Genomic DNA, 19,953 nt, shown 5'->3' with positions numbered 1-19,953 from the left:
CTCCCCGACTAGCAGGTCCGGACTGCGGTCCAGACGCGTTCCAACTGACTGGCAGCCTGAACTCGCGAGGCGAACTCCCTTACGACAGACAACGACCGGGAACTAATAGCAGTCGAGCAAAGATACTACGACAGGGGATACATCGATACGCGCTGCTAGTGCAGGTCATGCAAAGCAACTTCAAATGGTTCAAATGGCTCTGAGCACTATGGGACTTAACATCTGTGGTCATCAGTCCCCTAGAACTTAGAACTACTTAAACCTAACTAACCTAAGGACATCACACACATCCATGCCCGAGGCAGGATTCGAACCTGCGACCGTAGTAGTCGCGCGGTTCCGGACTGAGCGCCTGAACCGCTAGCCACCGCGGCCGGCTGCAAAGCAACTCAGTGACAGTAGTAAATTAAATTAACATAGTGAGGTGGAAGTACGTTACAAATAGGGTGTAAAATACATGATGGCGGGAACACGAGCCACATACGGCTCAATGTGATTTGAGTGGTTACCAAATCATAGTTAATAATTGTTTATATCATTTATGTGCGACACGAAATTGTATTGTAATGTCAAGTAAGTCGACAGCGTCTATTGCACGTTCTTCACTACCTGTCATTATGCGCTTTTTCTTAACAAATGTATTTATTTTGTCGTGTACAGGTGTTGACAAAAGCACTTTTAATAAAATGTTTAGCTCAAACAGAGTACCCCATATGATATAATTCAGAGCAGTCTAAGTAGAGAAAGTTGTGCTACAGGACGTATTTTACCTATAAGATGCACGAATCCACGTACAGGAAATGAGAGGCCAAATCTTATTTCTAACATTTAGGTATTTAATACCGTAATTACTTTTTGAAGCGTATAAGAATTCTTTAGTTTCTAAGGATGAGGAGCTGATTTCTCTGTTTCAGCTCACGTCAATCTGGGAGGATAGACAAAAATGAAAGTGTTTCCCTAAGCCCTTTGCGATACGCTAGATTCTAGCCTACGTCGTATTTCCATACACAACATTCGTAGATGATTCTGCATCTACGTCGCAAGATGGTTCAAGGGAAAATAAAGCTTTATTCTCGTAGCGCAGGCCTACCTCATGGTATATAACTACTCTGCCTGGTCCGAGACACCTGCTTGGGGTATTTGTACCGCGAATACCGACTCGGACCAACGCGCTCTCACATTCTAGAACATTTCTCGAATTTTTTTTTACTACAATTATCATCGTCATTATTAAGAAACGCTATATCTTTGTAATTGGGTTCTCAAGAGTTATCGAATGCAGTTACAGAAAGTATACTCTTCCATTAAAAAAGCATACATACTTACTTCAATATCTCAATTGATACCAGTGCTAAAAACATTAGTCAAACAAAAAACAAAAACGTACGTGCCTCATCTCGTGCTAAAATTTGCAGAAAACCGTGTTTAGATGTGTGTAACCGTTCTCAAAGTACATATATAAAAATAAGTTTTGCATCACCCCTGTTCCCAAAACTCCTGAAGACAGACGTTGACTGTGGATATTGTATCACAGACACAGTCCCTTTGACTGCTCAGAGATGTCAGGAAGATGGTACAATGCTCGTGTTGTCTGTAGTTCAGCCATGCCTAGACGGTCAATAACGCGGTTCTATTCCAATTTTCTATACAGGTTCCGGAACTCTCGGAACCGAGGTGATACAAAATTTTTTTTGATGTGTGTTCAAAAATGTTCAAATATGTGTGAAAAATTACGGGACTTAAATGCTAAGGTCATCAGCCCCTAAGCTTACACACTACTTAACCTAAATTATCCAAAGGACAAACACACACACCCATGCCCGAGGAAGGACTCAAACCTCCGCCGGGACCAGCCGCACAGTCCATGACTGCAACGCCTGAGGCCGCACGGCTAATCCCGCGCGGCTTTGATGTGTGTAAAAGCAGTATTACGTCTTACGTGAGTCACCCTGTATAAAGTGTCAGTACTCCTCGTTCAGTTCCACTGTCGTAACTGACAGTGGAATAATGCTTGTGACTTCACAAATTTAACTATTCGTACCAACAATTTCTCCACGTGCTCCATGTCTGTAAATTTAGCGCAAAGTGCTTCTTGATGTATAGCACAATGAACTCCATCTGTCTGTCCTTGTAATTTTTTTTTGGTCTTTGACTGTCAATTAAATATTTAAAATCTTTCCGCGCGTACTGTAATCTTAATTCGCAGCAAATTTGCAGTAATCGTCGCTTTTGCCTCTGTATAATATGTACAGAGATTACTCGTCCCTCTCTTCTGTCATTCGCATTCATTTTTACAGGCTTGTGACGCTACACCTCTAGACTGCTTATTTTTGTGAAAACAGCCACTGTACATGCGATCGTCCTCCATAACACGAACAAATAGCGATGTGTAGACAGCGCTGACCCTATGATTCTGCCGAAATGATGAGAGCTGTGCCGACAGAAAACTGTCGCATCGCAGTAGTCAAAGAACTGTCGTGCCGTTCCCGGTGCTCCCGAGAAGCAGCGAGCGAAGGGGAGGGCGCGGTGCCTGAGCTCGCACTTGACCCGCACACGCTGCCCGCATTAACTTTGATACAGTGTGGCCATCCGTGCCCTATAGCCTGCAGGCCAGGCAGCTTCATAGAGAGAAAATAAGGAAATTGGATTTTCTCATGCCACATACAATGAGATATTTGGACTAGAGCATACAAAACATTGACGGGTGGTATGAGATCACAGGTACTGACTTGCGTGCCTGGCGCGGTGTCCGAGTGACGTGACGGGTGTACAGAATTCCAGAGGAGGTGGCCTATCAAGCTGTCAGATCCTAGCAAACGGAGCTTCAAACTACTGGGGTTAGTGGAATGGTTCGTTTAGTAAGCAACCGTGACTACTAGGTGAGTTGTCACCATTGACGAGAGAAGACGTGCGTTCTGGCAGCGTAATTACGATTATATGCAGTGTAGTAGTCACATTCTGAAAGTGGCTCAAAATTTTGTAGAAAGGCTTAGGGTATTCGATGCTTTCAAATACTTCGACAGCTGGTTTGGTGGACTACAGTTCTGAATTGTACTGTGTCGCCCCACACGGTGAGTTTTCGTGCCATGTCACATACGTTCAGGACTTAACTTCATAATATTTTTTCCATCTAGATTTAGAGACCTTTGAAGCTGAAGCACTGAACATTGTGTCAATCTGAAATTATTTTGTGTTGTACCCTGAGTGTTCAGAACCTCCATTAGTTTTACAATATTAACGCGACTAGAATGTTTTATTGCTCTAGAGGCCGTACCCTTCACATGTGTTAAATAAACAATTTTAACAACACCGTGCCGATGATACTTTTCTGTCATTCCTACACTGTCTGTTGACGTAATTTTCAGCAGAAAGTGAGCTAAAACCAAATCATTGACCATTAAAAGCCAGTCATACACTTTTATTTAGTTCTACTTGCACTATTAGCATTATTGTCGCACGGAGATAACCTGGCAAGCCCTTGGAAGAGGAACGATCCTAGCATTCGCTTCAGAAGGTTTAGAAAAACCGCCCATTATCTTCTCCTGGGCGGATGGTGGGTGATTATCGACCCACTTCTCCAAAACATAAGTCCAATTAATTAATTCTCGCTTCATATCAATATCTAACAGGTTGACATCTTCGCTCTCTGGTTCTCTCGTTGTACATATATCACACACCACATCCGTACCCAAATGACTGTCCGTGTTGTCAGAGTCCATGGCTGGTTTTGGTGATGTATGAAAGAAGAGCTGTAGTCAGTGAGTGAATCGTATAGTCAAAATCAGTCTCTCTCAGGGACGGAATAGGGGACCATGTGCTTCCTGGGCACACATGGAAACTGCCCGAGACCACACAAGCTTCTTACCTGATATATTGGCGCTGTTTAATCTCGGTTTCTTTCTCTCTCTTAACGTTAATTGACCAAATAAACTTATTATTGCTGTACTTTTGTCACTGGGAAAGCAGTAAAGGTGTACCTACATTTACTACGAAATTACTTACGCACATGGAATTAACATTACACTATAAATAACGGCATTGATTCTACATAATGCATTCCATTGCATTTGTACCTACAGAATCGTTACAATCCTAGATAAGAAAAGTTCACGGAGAAAATAGTGAAAAAACACAAAAAATGCATACAGACTTTATCAATGTCTTACAGAACTCTAAAAGATTATTAGTTGCAGACATACGATGTAATAACGGAAGTCGAATAACCCCGTTACAGACTCATATCAGCTAACGACAAATGATTAAGCTATTTTTCTGTAACAGTTATTGTATCTACATGCCGCTTTGAATCTAGGTTTCGAAGACTATTAAATGTCGTTACCTGTTGATACTGATATGTGGCAGGCAAATTTCCACGTATACACTATGGCATATAGCGAAAAGCCACTATAAGTCACAGAAACAATAATTGTTTTTTTTTTAATCGATTCTTATACAAAAAATGCTGCGAGTCATGGGAACACGCACACGCACACGCACACAATGCCACATAGGAATCAGTATAAGTGAAATGAGAAAATAAAACGAGAGAGAAATTACGCACTCACACTCATTTCATCGCTTCCCTGCCCCCGAGGATTCGTTTTGCTCAAAGGGGAAACGCGAATAATCCTGTGAAGATTAAATGAAGCGTTGTGTTCAACTACCATGAACATAAATAAAAGAAATTACTGAATGTGCTGGGCTGGTAAAACGGTGCGGAAAAGAGCTCTCAATTTTAAAGGGATTGAGCGGAAAATGCAGTTTATTTAGATCGGAAGCCATCGCCGAATCACAATAACGTGAAACGGAATTTTACGTTTCGAGCACGCTGTTCATTTCAGCCATGTCGGTTACATCTCTTGCAGCGCAGTTCTGCACCTACCTTTATGTTCAAAGATAGCTGCGAAAATGCCAAAACGCAGCCGCCTTTCGTAAAAGCGCTTTGGGCTCACATCTCTCTCTCTCAAACACACAAAAATACAGACACACACAAACACACACACTCTCTCTCTCTCTCTCTCTCTCTCACACACACACACACACATGTGTGCTTGTTTGTGTGTGTGGGGAGGAGTTGTGTGTGTGTTTCGGAGGGGGGGGGCAGGTTTCTAAGTGTGTGTGTGTGTTTGTGTGTGTGTGTGTGTGTGTGTGTGTGAGTGTGTGTGTGTACGTTAATATAAGCGATTGTAAAAGGAAAGTAATTAGAGGCAGAAAGAAATATGTTGCAAGCATTGGAAGGTAGGTTTCTTTCAGATGAGCAACGAAAGGGAAAACATCCACACAGTTACACAAGCCGGTACTTTTCTTGCTAAGGTTTACATGAATTACGAAATAAAGATGCGTAAAGGCGTTGCTGTGCCTGTTGTGAAGATATAATGTTACAGGATTACAGCATTCTTCAGATGTAAATAATTTTAACATGGTATGAGGTCCACTGAAAAATACTCTGTTCTGCCTACAAAATGAAAAACAGAGCTTTCTAGATAAGATATCACTAACTGATGCCTACATCCCTGCAAAGAGGTGTCGGTGTGGCAACAGCTCATCGTAGCGACATCGTTTTTATTTTTCCCCACTGCATTCATTTCATCCACACACGAGGTGCATGCTGGCCAACTCTTTATTAGTAAACTTATCCACATTACTGCAGAGTATCTCTATTAACGCAAAATTAACACTACCGAAAACTAAACCTTAGAGAGGACAGGGTATTAGTGAATATAAACTTGGAGGAAACGAATTGAGAGGGCATTGCTGATGTCAACAGCAGGTAACATAACGTCGGCATTAGCACTGTTGTGCACTATTTTCAGTGAAATACAAAGTTAAATAAAATGCATTGACTCTGTAACGAAGCGCTGGAGACCGCAGTTCCTGCACACTAAATTACTCCAAAATCGTTCCTGAACAACCTTTGTAAGTTGTCATTGTTCTGTTCCAGTCTGGATTTTATATACTTAATTAAACTGAGGGACAAAAAAAAAAAAAAAAAGCTAAACACCCAAACATATAGTCAGACGTCAGTGCAACTTTGTATTGGCACATATCATCGGTGGGTACGTAAGTGACTGTTGTTGCATTTCTCTGTGACAAGTGGACCATCCACCTCAGGGCACTGGTATTGTTCTTGTTTAGTATCGTTACTACGTCTGGTAGCTTACAAAAGTGGGTCGAGCAATGTCAGATGTTGACTGGACACTACGAAGGTCACGGTAATTCAGCGCATTACTACAGGGTGGCGCACGAAATGTGTTACCACTTTGTTTTTGAATATAAACTTTATTGTCAATACACTCTGAGAGGAACATATACTACAATGAAGAGCCGTCCATGGAGATTTGTTCTAACTCAGCACATGCTCAATATGTCCACCATTTCGTTTCCTAAATTCCTTCAACGAACACTGAAGTTAGCGATTACCCTACGCCTCATGTCTTCCGTAATTTCACTACAAGCTTGAAGAATAAGTCTTCTGAGCTCCATTAAATCACCTGGACGTTTCGGGAAAATTTTTTCCTTTAGGTACCCACAAAGACAAAAGTCACATGGATTGAGGTCTGGACTATTGGTGGGCCAATTTTGTCTGTCATTGACCTGGAAACCTGAGTGAAATGATCCGCATGTCGAAATGCTCGTGTAAAAACTCCAACGCGGTTTTGCAGTATGTGGCCTTGCTCCATCTGCGTGTTGAAGGGCGGCAAGGCAGTAGCAAGAAGCTGTGGAATGAAGCTATTGCGAAGCATGCTCAAATAACGCTCGCTGTTCACAGTTTCTTCAAAGAAGAAGGCTACAGTAAGTCCGTGACTGGAAATTGCTGCCCACGCTGTAGTTCTCGGATCATAATGTTGTCGTTCATGAAGCACTTGTGGGTTTTCAGTGGCCCAAAAGCGTACATTTTGTTTGTTGACCACACCGTCTAAATGAAAATGCGTTTCGTCTGAAAACCAAATGTTGCTGAGAGTTTCTTCCCTATCCTCCGCCCACTGAGCAAACAATAGTCTCTGCTGCTTGTGTTCTTCAGTGAGCTTCTGTGCACAGGTCATCTTGTATGGGTACATATGGAGGTCACTTTTAAGAATGCGTTGAACGGAGCGTCTGGATATTCTCAGTTGCACTGCTGCCTTTCTACACGATTTCCCGGGACTTCTCTGTACAGCAACTCGTACCGCTTCAATATTCTCCGGTGAACAAACACGCTTAGGCCGAAGTCGCTTCGCTTCCAATACTGTTCCTTCCTGTACAACCATCAAAAAGAAACGCAAAGTATATCTATTTAAAAAAGCTGATAAAAATGCTCTTAACGCCTTTTTAATAGTTAGTCTTCACTCCTTCCGATCTGATCATGTAAGTGCAGAAACGTTGTGGAATGATTTCAAAGATATCGTATCAACAGCAATTGAGAGATATATACCACATAAATTTATAAGTGATGGTAAGCATGCCAAATTTGAAAGAACTCAAAATCCCCAAGATTAGCAAAGTTTTACAGAAGTTCGAAATATGGCGCGTACTTCAATGCGAGATGCTTTTAATAATTTGCACAACGAAATTCTGTCTTGAAATCTGGCAGAAAACCCAAAGAAATTCTGGCCATACATAAAGCACACTAGTGACAAGACACAATCAATATCTTCACTGCGCGATAACAACGATGAAGTCACTGATGACAATGCCACTAAAGCAGAGTTATTAAACACGGTTTTCTGAAACTCCTTCACCAAAGAAGATAAAGTAAATATTCCTGAATTCCAATCAAGAACAACTATCAAGATATCCTCCGAATAACGAAGCAGCTTAAATTAATAAAGGCAAGGCCTCCGGTCCAGATTATATACCAGTCAGGGTCCTCTCAGAGTATGCTGATAAAATAGCTCCATATTTAGCAATTATATACTACCACTCGCTCACAGAAAGATGTGTACCTAAAGACTGGAAAATTGCTCAAGTCACACCAATACTCAAAAATGGAAGTAGGAGTAATATGCTGAATTACAGGCCTATATCATTAACGTCGATTTGCAGTAGGGTTTTGGAACATACACTGTATTCGAATATTATGAAGTACCTCGAAGGAAACGATTTACTGACACATAGTCAGCACGGTGTCAGAAAATATCGTTTTTGTGAAACACACTAGCTCTTTATACTCATGAAGTAATAAGTGTTACCGACAGGAAATGTCGAATTCATTCCGTATTTTTAGATTTCCAGAAGGCTTTCGACACCGTTCCTCACAAGCGTCTTCTAACCAAACTGCGTGCCTACTTAGTATCGCCTCAGTTGTGCGACTGGATTCGTGATTTCCTGTCAGAAAGGTCAGTGTTCGTAGTAACAGATGGAAAGTCATCGAGTAAAAGAGAAGTAATATTCGGCGTTCCCCAAGGCAGTGTTATCAGCCCTCTATTGTTCCTCATCTATATTGACGACATAGGAGACAATCTGCGTTGCCCTCTAAGATTATTTTCAAATGATGTTGTCATTTTCCGTCTTGTAAAGTCATCAGATGACCAAAACGAATTGCAAAGTGATTTAGATAAGATATATGTATGGTGCGAAAAGTGTCAATTGACCCTGAACAGAGAAAAGTGTGAAGTTATTCGCATGAGTGGTACAACAAAGCAGCTAAATTTCGATTACGCGATAAGTCACACAAATCTGAAGGCTGAAAATTCAACTAAATTCTTAGGGAGTACAATTACAAATAACCTAAATTGGGACAATCAAATAGATAATATTGTGGGTAGAGCAAACCAAAGACTGCGATTCATTAGCAGAACACTTAGAAGGGGCAACAGATCTACTAAAGAGACTGCTTACAACACGCTTGCCCGCCCTATTCTGGAGTATTGCTGTGCGGTGTGGGATCAGCATCAGGTGGGACTGACAGATGATATCGAAAAAGTACAAACAAGGGCAGCTCGTTTCGTATTATCGCGAAATAGGGGAGATAGTGTCACAGACATGATACGTGAATTGGATTGGCAATCATTACAACAAAGGCGTTTTTCGTTGCGACAGGATCTTCTCATGAAATTTCAATCACTAGTTTTCTCCCCCGATTGCAGAAACATTCTGTTGGAGAAATATTAATTACGATAAAATAAGAGAAATCAGGGCTCGCACAGAAAAAATTTAAGTGCTCGTTTTTCCCGCGTGCCGTTCGAGAGTGGAACGGTGGAGAAACGACTTGAAGGTGGTTCATTGAACCCTCTGCCAGGCACTTTATTGTGAATAGCAGAGTAATCACGTAGATGTAGATTTGATTTTCTCAACCTCAGATTTTACGCTTTCTGCTACACTTGACTTAACTGTACTTATGTCTGTCTTCATTGAGCCGGTCTCTGTAACCAACACCGCCATTTTAGAATTCACATTTGTCAGGATTTCCCTTAGCCACGCCACTCAATCACCCACAGTTACACTGCCCATCTCTGACTGTAGATTATCTGCCCCAATAATATCGTCCCTGTCAAGGTTCTTCTACCCAGGTACAGATTTTGGACTACCTGGACCGTTAACATTATCTGAACCACACATGCTGAGTGGTTGCTTAATCGTTGCAAGCTGAAATGCTGATGGTAAGTCAGCGAATTCACACATATTAACGCTATCGGTGCAAGTACTTAATTTATCGGTGATGCTGGCTTCTTCGCTGAATTGCTGCTGCTGATGCCGATGCCGCTGCTGGTGGCCCAGGCCGCTTTTGCAGCCGCTGCTGCTCGCACGCCGCTTCAAGTCTCCGCTGCCTCTCGCTGCTGCAGACACGAACTCACCACGTCGCTACGTAGACCTCTTTTTTTCTAAAGCTCCTTACCTGACTTTCCCACACCTAACTTTTGTTACTGATCCTCACGCATGTAACTGCAGCAAAATTTTATCTTTGGAGACCCCACACAAACTGCCAACCTCGAAATAGATTTGGGACCTGCATCAGAGAATATCGTAAGGTCCTAGAATTACAACTGTAGTATTAAAGACGACCTCCCAGTTGAGGCAGTACCTAACGGTTGCTGCATATGTAGAGCAGTTGCTCTTCTAAACAGTACTCCATACGAACAAACCAGTTGTGCCTCTAACTGTGGTTACGCGTACTTTGGGTACTTGGGCTACGTAAGGCTCTCTTTTGTAAGAATAATACCATGTAGACATCGGCTCGATCTGCGCACGTCTGCTTCCATGCCCCACAGCTAATTCACTACAAATAATAAGCTATAGCTGTGATCCTTCACTCAGATAGACTATGCATTGGCTACAACTGGGAATTAAGAAATGATACAGAAATATAAAGGGAAAGGTAAATGAATAATTTAGTAACAAGTGTTCTATTCTAACGCCTGTAATTTATATAGACGACAGAGAAACGTGTTGAATAACTTTTATACGAGAGAGGACACCTCATATAAACGGGTAGTGGACAAGTGACCTTGACAGGTCGCTGGAGAGAGTTGACACCACATCTGCACATTCAAGTCACCTAATTCCCGTAAATTCTGGGCAGGGGGCGATAAGCTCTGACGCCACATTCAGTCATATCCTGGATGTGTTCGATCGGATTCAGATATGGCGAGTTGCGGGGCGAGCACATGAATTGGAACTCGTCACAGTGCTCCTCGAACCACACTATCACAATCGCGCCCTTGTGACATGGGTCATTATCTTGCTGGAAAGCGCCACTGCCGTCGGGAAACATGATCGTCATTAAGGGGTGTACGTTGTCTGCAACCAGTGTATGATAATCTTTGGGCATCAAGGGGCCTTCGCTAAGCTCCACTGGACCCATAAATACCCACGTGAATGTTCTACAGTGCATAGTGAAGCCACCACCAGCCGGTCTCCGTTACACAGAACAGGAGTCAAGGAGCAGTTTGCCGGCCGTTGTGACCGAGCGGTTCTAGGCGCTACAGTCTAGAACCGCGTGACCGCTACGGTCGCAGGTTCGAATCCTGCCTCGGGCATGGATGTGTGTGATGTCCTTAGTGTTGTGGACTGGCAAGACAGCCAATCCACTAGGAGGAAGCCGAAAGGGCACGCGTTTAAGCTCACGCAGGCTGGCGTCAGGTATGTTTTACAGCATCAATAGTAACTGGTAATGGCGCCTTGCCAGGTCGTAGCAAATGACGTAGCTGAAGGCTATGCTAACTATCGTCTCGGCAAATGAGAGCGTATTTTGTCAGTGAACCATCGCTAGCAAAGTAGGCTGTACAACTGGGACGAGTTCTAGGAAGTGTCTCTAGACCTGCCGTGTGGCGGCGCTCGGTCTGCAATCACTGAAAGCGGCGACACGCGGGTCCGACGTATACTAATGGACCGCGGCCGATTTAAAGGCTACCACCTAGCAAGTGTGGTGTCTGGCGGTGACACCACACTTAGCTTAGTTAGGTTTAGGTAGTTCTAAGTTCTAGGGGACTGATGGCCTCAGAAGTGCATAGAGCCATTTAAACCAAGGAGCAGTTTCCCTGGAAGACGACGGATCCAAGCCCTCCTATCAGCATGATGAAGAAGTTATCGGAATTCATCAGACCATGCAACACTCTGCCACTCCGCAACGTCCAGTGCCGATTGTCACGTCCCGATTGTCTCGAAGTTACCGACGACGTGCTGTTAACATTGGCACTTGCATGGACCGTCGGCTGCAGAGGCCTGTCGTTAGGAGTGTTGGGGGCACCGTTTGTTCAGAAACACTTTTACTCTGCCCAGCATTAAAGTTTGATGTTGGCTCCACCCCAGTTCCCCGCCTGTTGTGTTTTATTAGTCTGCCCAGTGTATGGCGTGCGACATGTGTCATGAGAGGTGGCCGCCGAATTTCCCGACATTTGGACGTGACTGCACGTTGATTTCACCACTTCCTGACGACATTCACCACAGCACTTCTGGGACACCTGACAAATCATGCAGTTTCCCAAATGCTCGTGCCAAGCCTCTTGGCCATCAGTATCTGTCCTCGGTCAAACTCAGATCGCGTGTCTTCCCTATTCTACACACGGATATCCCACACGCTCACCGATACTACGTGCAGAGTCCTTACGTCTGAACAGCAGTCATTCCACACCAAATGGCGGTACTATCGCCTCGACGGGTTTATATCGATAATAGGACGGTGGTCATAATGTTCTAGTTGAGAGCTTCTGTGTTTTTGGTGAAGTCGCACTCGTCGAATTTTCCTCACTATCGAGTATTTTGGCAACACCTGATACAGTTCAACGGCTGCTCTAATCGGGGACTACAAACTCCGTCCAGTTCATATTCTGCAACACTGAGTGACTGAATACAACACAACTGTGAATGTCACCACTAGTGTCTACTCCTGATTTCATTACCAGCATCTAGAAGAACAGTTCCAAATATTTCCGAGCGGTTACCAGCCTTCCTGCTGCATTACAAAGGACGAAACAGATCAAAATATTTTAAACTTCCCGGGGTTTGCCAATATCAGCAAGACATGACTTGTTAGAACAAGCAAAAGGCTCAGTCAGCGAGTTCCGTCTCACTGGTACCTATGTGGCATGTGTGCTATTTTCCTCCAAGATGACAGTCAAATATAGTTGTCTCCGTCAACTGTGTTCTGTTAGCTGTCGAAGGCCAGATAAAATATTTGACCTTACACGTCCGACAACAGCATTCATTTTATTTTCAAAGCCTACGGTAAACTTCAGTGGGAAGCTCAAGTGCACGTTTCTTGAAGTGCGTCATCTAGTGATACTCCTTATAGGTTGTTGATGTTATTGATCGAGAAATATGAATTATCGAATGACTACCTGCTGTAGATTTCTGGAATAAGTTTCATCATGACACTCACACACTGCTGTTAAACATTCGATAATCTAGTGTACAATACGTACTATCATAGCTTTCAAGAGAAAGCGAGAGACCCTTGTTTGTAACGCTGTTGGTACTCATATATCCGTTTTCCGTTTTCGAGTATGTCATTTGTAAATCTCGTAATTAGAAACAAGGAAATTTTGCTGTGGAGTTCATAATTAATAGCGAAAAACCTGCCCTATGGCGCAAAAGAGAGGTTTATGCCATGTATGAAGAAGTAACGAAATAATACACCTATAGTACTATCCACTAGGAATATCTATCAAGTAAACTTGTGTACTGTACATGCATCCATCATTGAACTAGGAACTGAGTCGCATGGGCTTTGTGTAACACTGTTTTCGTTTCGTGGTAAAATACATTAGTAATAGAAATGATTAAAATCGAAACACCTCAAAGATATTGTTCCAAATACAAATAACACAAAAATCTTATTAATGTCATCAGAGTCGTAATAAAGCTAAATTGTTGCTGAATATCAAGAGAAATGTAATCACACATTCCAGCGCCTCACGAAACTGGACTATACATTAACGGATTTCAAGACCTACTGAGAGACTGTGTACTTCTGTGTGAAACTTACTAAGTAAAAACCGAGCAAATGAATTCCGTTCACAGACCTTCACAGGCTAATTGACATCGACAGACCACCATGTCGTCCTCTGTCAGTTTTGTCATCGGGCGCGGCATGGAGCGGCGTGGGGTAGACACTGCTCTACCGGGCGTGGTTAGTTTTCGTGATCTGGAGCCACTACTCGCGCTCAAGTATCTCCACAGATGGCCTAACGATGTTGTGTGTGACCCATTCCAGTCCTTCCAGCAAGGAAAAATTCCTGTCATAAATGGGAATCGAACCCGGGTCCTCCGCATGGCACTCAGCCACGCTGAGCACTCAGCAATGGTGGCGGACAAATATCAAGTAAATTGACAGGAAAATTTCACACGAATTGTGGAATAACTACCTAATCGTATACTATCATTAGGGCACTCATATACTGTTCTGATCTAGTGACTAACACGCACATTCTGCTTATACTCCTAGGAACTTAGATTTGCTAGATATATTCCAGAGAAACAATTTGTATGAGCGGCTTTGTACTTCGCTGTTGGTTCTCGTGTACGAATTTCAATTCATTGTACTTTCCTGTCTTTAAGGATGTCTTTTTTAGCTCTCCTAAGTACTATAGAGGAAAATTCGCTGTAAAATTCCGAATTAACAGCGAAAATATGAGACGAATAAAAGTGTAAAGAAAATACATATCCAGTAAACATCCGTCTGTAAACTAGCAGTTTCTGAGATGACTGAACTCGTGGTTAAGAGCGGACACCTACTTAAATACTCAACAAGGCGTATGCTAGTGTCGGAAGGTGCCGAGACAGGCATAGCTCAGGTTATGCATGGTGACCCACCTGCTTGTTGCCCGACGGCCGCATCGCCAGAGACTAGCTGAGGAGTTGTTGATTAACCAGGGCCCACTGTAACGTAAAACCAATTTTGCACGATTCCTCTCCGTAACTCCTTCTTTCTATACAGTGTCTTTATCATTCCGTCAAACCACTTTCTGGCATGCTGTGTACGCACACACAGTGAGTCGACAAAGGTCGTGGGATACCTCCTAATATCCTGTCAGACCTCGTTTTGCCCACCGTAGAGGAGCCACCCAATGATGAATGGACTCTAGTCGTTAGAAAATGGATCAAATGGCTCTGAGCACTATGGGTCTTAACGTCTGTGGTCATCAGTCCCCTAGAACTTAGAACTACTTAAACCTAACTAACCTAAGGACATCACACAACACCCAGTCATCACGAGGCAGAGAACAAGTCGTTAGAAGTTCCCTGCAGAAATATTAACCTATGCTACCTTTACAGCCGTCAATAACTGTAAAAGTGTTGTCGGTGCAGGATTTTGTGCACGAACTCACCTTTCGACTGTACCGCATAACTGTGGGAATCATGTCGGACTATCTGGGCTGCGAAATCATTCGCTCGAATTGTATAGAATTTTGTTCAAACAATTTGGAAACAATTATGGTCCGGTGACATGGCATATTGTTATGTAAAACTTCCTTTGTTGTTTTTGAACATGAGGCCTACGAATGGCTGCAAATGGTCTCCAGAACTGCTGATCAACGAGCAAATCAGTAGTGGTAGGAGATTGTTTTCTAGTCTTTGCTGATAATTCGTTGCGAGCGGCGCGTAAAAAATAGACAACCACCTCACCCTTTACCTTTTTTGTGCCCTATAATGATTAGTGAATGCCACATTAGTTAGGTTCATCAGTGGTTCAAGGAAAATGTCTTCGGATTCAACGTTTTTCGTTTAGATAGGAAGTGCAATGGCAAATCAAAAGAAGTCCTTTTGTAATTATGACATCTTATCTTTTAATACAAAGAAACTGACCTTTCAAATGTACAGCCCCTTCCTTTTGCACAACTCTGATCAGCGAATCAAGAAAATTTTTTCTGTAATTTTGATATTTCATCCTTTTAAGATAAATACATAACTTAATATGTTGAAAGGTACAATTTCGTGCCTATGTATTACAGTGATACTTCTTTTATTGTGCTTCAGTGCAGGCAGACAACCACCTTTCCCTTTACACTAACGTTACGTGCATTTTTGTTGTTGTTTACTACTGTTTTAGCAGGCAGTAAACATTTTGGCGTATGAACAGCCAGAATAATAAGCCAACATGTTCTAGCAGCACAGGTAGAGTATCCCGTATGAAATCATGATAACGTGCTCCATTGAGCGTAGGTGGAAGAACATACTGACGAAACTAAAATGAGCTCTAACATGGAAATTAAGCGTTTCCGGACACATGTCCACATAACATCTTTTCTTTATTTATGTGTGAGGAATGTTTCCTGAAAGTTTGGCAGTACCTTTTTGTAACACCCTATATATATATATATATATATATATATATATATATATATATATATATATATATATATATATATATATATATATATTACATCCTAATTTGACAGTTTTTATCATGTGTGCACCTCTTTGTATTTACATAATTTTTCAGTAACTCATATTAGAATTGTCGAAAAGGAGGACTCGTAGAATGGAGCAGTGAGTCAATTCATAGTTCATCTCTGTTCCATTGTTAGATTCATTTATATGAGAGCTGAGTATTTGCTGTCAATGCATTATCAAATATGTTTGATCGAGCCCATACTAATGACCCAAGCTGATACTCAGTGTTTGCACTCATGCAGAATAATAGCAGCGACAAATGATGAAATAGCTGAATTCTAGCTGATACAGATATCTAGGGCTTTTCAAAATAGTGAAAAGCTGACACTCACTGAATTTAGTTGTATAAGTGACATTATTGAGTTACTGTAATCCGTCTGTAGTGTTCATTGACCCTGACATATATATGATTGCTACTCCACCTAATATATATATATATATTATTGTATGGTTCCTTAATTTATGCCCAGTAGCACTTATGAACTGATTTAATTAAGAATAGTTATGCATAAATATTACCAGTATGGACTTATAATAAATATTATTGGAAAAAATCCATAACTTTGTAACTATTACTACTGTTGATGCAGATACATATAAATATAAATTTGTATTACATGAAGAGAACCTAATGCAATTAAAGGAGATCGCTTTAAAAACTTGTTCTACCTCAACTGCAGCAATTTCTTACTGTTTATCTATTCTAGTGTGTACGTGTCTACTGTTAGTGATAATTTTTCCGCAGTCTTCATTCAAAAATTTTAATCTATTATTGAAGTGGCAGAAAGCTGGTTAGGGAGTGGTAAGTGCTGCCTAGTAAAACTGTACATAGTTCAACAGTAGTTTATTACCAAAAACCAAAATAACACATTGGCAATTAGTAAATACACAAGCTCTGATAAAGAGGCAGTTAAGCCCAAGGCTCGCCACATTTATTAATACAATCCATCAAAGGCATGTCTGCAGAGTGACAACTTAAAAAAAGAACATAGATTATCGCATACTGGCAGACCAAAATGAAATTATTTAAAGTACTCAGTAGTTGCATCAGACTTATTTCTCATTAACAAACAATTGCAGGTCAAGAACTTCAGCTGATCAAAGAAATAACACATTTAACAACGGCACAAATGGTTTAGGGCGAATGATAAATCACAACCACGGTGAAGCCCTTCCACGCAATTAAATTCTACATATACATTTTATTAACGAACATAATGCCTTGCCACTCCTAACCGCGTATGGCAACACTGACCAACCTTACGTGAACAAAATTTCTCTACTCGGAAAACATTATTAAAATTTAAGGGAGATATCGAATAACAGAAATAATGGCCGGTGGACATGTAAACAAGTTTTACAATGGGCGAATGTGTTTATAATTTCCTTTATATTTGGCGACGAATACAATTAGGCTATTAGTAATTATTTTAAGGGACCTCAAGCTTACTTCGAAACATGCGTCTACAGGAAGGCAATGATGCTTATGGACACAACGAGCCTTCTGGCATGAAGACCGATCAAGAACACCGGTTATAAGTCATGAAAATCGTGAGGCCTTCATGACAAACTGTCTACAACATATAAATCTGAACGGAAACTAATTATAAATATAAAGGCCCACTGGCCAGTATCATAAAATTGAATACCCCAGAATAAAACATAATTCTAATAAAATGCAAAACACTAATATATAAAACAAGGCTGGGAAGAACTAAATAGGTAATATGCCAGACAAGTGGCGCACAGAAAATTTTTAATAGCAAGCATGTGCTTACTTACGAAATTAACTATGCCCTATCACCCAAAAACCTTGTAAAAAGCCATGAAAACCCAAACTGCAATCCACGTTCGCCACAAATCATGAATAATTGTCCAGAAAATCGGCTACATACAGCTTGGTAGAAAAATACGAACTATCGCCTTCACTCACAACAGAATATCGGAGAAAGAACCACAAATATCGGCTAGATCTGAAAGGAACCAGGACGCAGCAGGTCAGACGTCAGTACAGAACAAAACTACTACCCATTACGGAATAGTCCTCGCCATTAAGTCGACAAAATAGACAAGCAACGGTTCCCAATCTAGACTCGCTGAGAGTGAAATTGAAACCAGTGTGATGACTCTACAGATTAGGCCACCGCCTTCCGGCTATGTTTGGCCCAACACCACATCCAAGGTAAAACCGGACCTGTAACTCTCCATGTTGCTGCCAGCAAATGTATTTTGAAACATAAATACATTAACATTGCTGCTGATATGTACGATACCACAATATCAAATTTTGGATCTGTATTGCTCTACAGGTTGTGGTTGAAATATAAATGCAACCTCCATAGTGTTCTGCATAAAAGATCTTAATGAAACTTTCTTATAATTCTCTAACATGATACACTAAAATTAGTAAATTTATGTTCATAATGTAGAGAGGAAATGAATACCAGTAGTAGTAGACGAAATTACTTCACCAATTTGCTGCCTACTGTAGTGCGGTTTTCTTGATTCTGCGTGGCACCAGTTCCAGCTGTCTCACTCTGTTTCTCAATCTATTGGCTATTAGCGTTTATATACATTCCATAATCTCGCCTCACATCTGCTTCCCTTCATCTACTTGCTATTTATTTATACATTGCTTACTTAGCCTGACAATATTAGGGCCGTATGGCCTTCTCTTAAATCTGACCTGAAACAACACATACAAAAATAATATTACATAACAAGCACAACAGTGAAAAACTCTGTCCAAACGGGCCTGGGAAGGCCCAACGGCACCGGCCGGCAGCCGTGTCGTTCTCAGCCCACTGGCGTCACTGAATGTGGATATGGAGGGGCATGTGGTCAGCAGGCCATTCTCCCGGCCATATTTCAGTTTACAAGACCGGAGCCGCTACTTAAGTCAAGTAGCTCCTCAATTTGCCCCACAAGAGCTGAGTGCACCCCACTTACTAACAGCGCTCGGCCACCCAGATGGTCACCCATCCAAGTGCTACCCCAGCCCGACAGCAGTTAACATCGGTGATCTGATGGGAACCGGTGGTACCATTGCAGCAAGGCCATTGACACAATAATAATAATTATTGGCATTATTAATAAAAACAATAATTGGCAATGATAATAGTAATACTAACACTGATAATAAGAAAATATGAGAGAATTAAGGATGATACTAATTAGATGTTACATGACAAATTCAGTAATAATAATTTGAGTTATTGACAAAAGTAATAATTTGGGTTAATAATAATAGAAACACTAACATAACAAAATAATTGAGGCATGAAGACTGATATTGATTAGTATAGTACTTCCAAAGCCCTGTTTGGTAATAGAAGAAGTGGGAGAAATAGTGACAGTGGAGAAGGCTGAAAGAGAAAGAGACAACGGCTGCTAGGAAAGAAGAGAATTCAATGGAGAACTCTATATATAAGGGGAGGGAAAAATGCTGAATGGCGGGTTAATGGAAGTGAGCTGCAAAAAGAGATTGCTGTTGTAATAGAAGCTGTCTGCTGGGGTTTGAATGATTTCAATTTCCCTGATATTTTCAGGAACATTGTTCCAAAGTCAGGTTCCTAATACAGAAAATGATTCAGAGGAAACGCAATGTTGTGTAATGGTGCAGAGAAATTTTAAATTTCTTGAGAATACGTATTTTAGCTATGTTATTCAGATAGTGTAGAGTTAAAGAAAAACAGGAGAGAGTGTAATGACTGAGAAGACGATGCGGCAGAAACAGTATATCATAATCTCTACACTTATTGACAGTTGATATTGTCGAAATAGCACGTATCACAAATGTACGCACATAAGCATTCATCGCCAGTTCCAGTCTACCTGAGCTCTCATACGAAAGTCCTTGAAGAACAAGATCAATATAATGAAGGACGTGAAGTATTAATATCTCTGCAAGTTTCTTTTTATGTTCTAGAGGAAATGCTTTTTCATATATTCTTTAATATTGAGTGATGCTGACACCTTCTCACCGACTGCAGTTGTGTGTTCACTCCAGTGTAGGTGATGGTCCAGTATTTTCCCCAAATTCCTGTCAGAAGAAGAAAGTGTGATTTCTGTGCTGTTTATAGTTAAGGGTAGAAGAGGTTTTCTGAAATGAGGAGGAATAAGTCTTTTGTGAGCAACTAAGTT

The 19,953-nt window shown here is 41.4% G+C and overlaps 1 pseudogene; it reads right to left on the bottom strand.

Moving 5' to 3' along the window:
* Positions 1-18,756: 18,756 nt before the first annotated feature.
* LOC126163707 (5S ribosomal RNA) lies at positions 18,757-18,874 on the bottom strand (annotated as a pseudogene).
* Between the last annotated feature and the right edge of the window lie 1,079 nt (positions 18,875-19,953).

This window comes from Schistocerca cancellata, chromosome 2 (assembly GCF_023864275.1).
Source record: "Schistocerca cancellata isolate TAMUIC-IGC-003103 chromosome 2, iqSchCanc2.1, whole genome shotgun sequence".
Lineage (NCBI taxonomy): Eukaryota > Metazoa > Arthropoda > Insecta > Orthoptera > Acrididae > Schistocerca > Schistocerca cancellata.
Note: the sequence above shows the minus strand (reverse complement) of the source record. Positions and strands in the feature narration are given on the sequence as shown.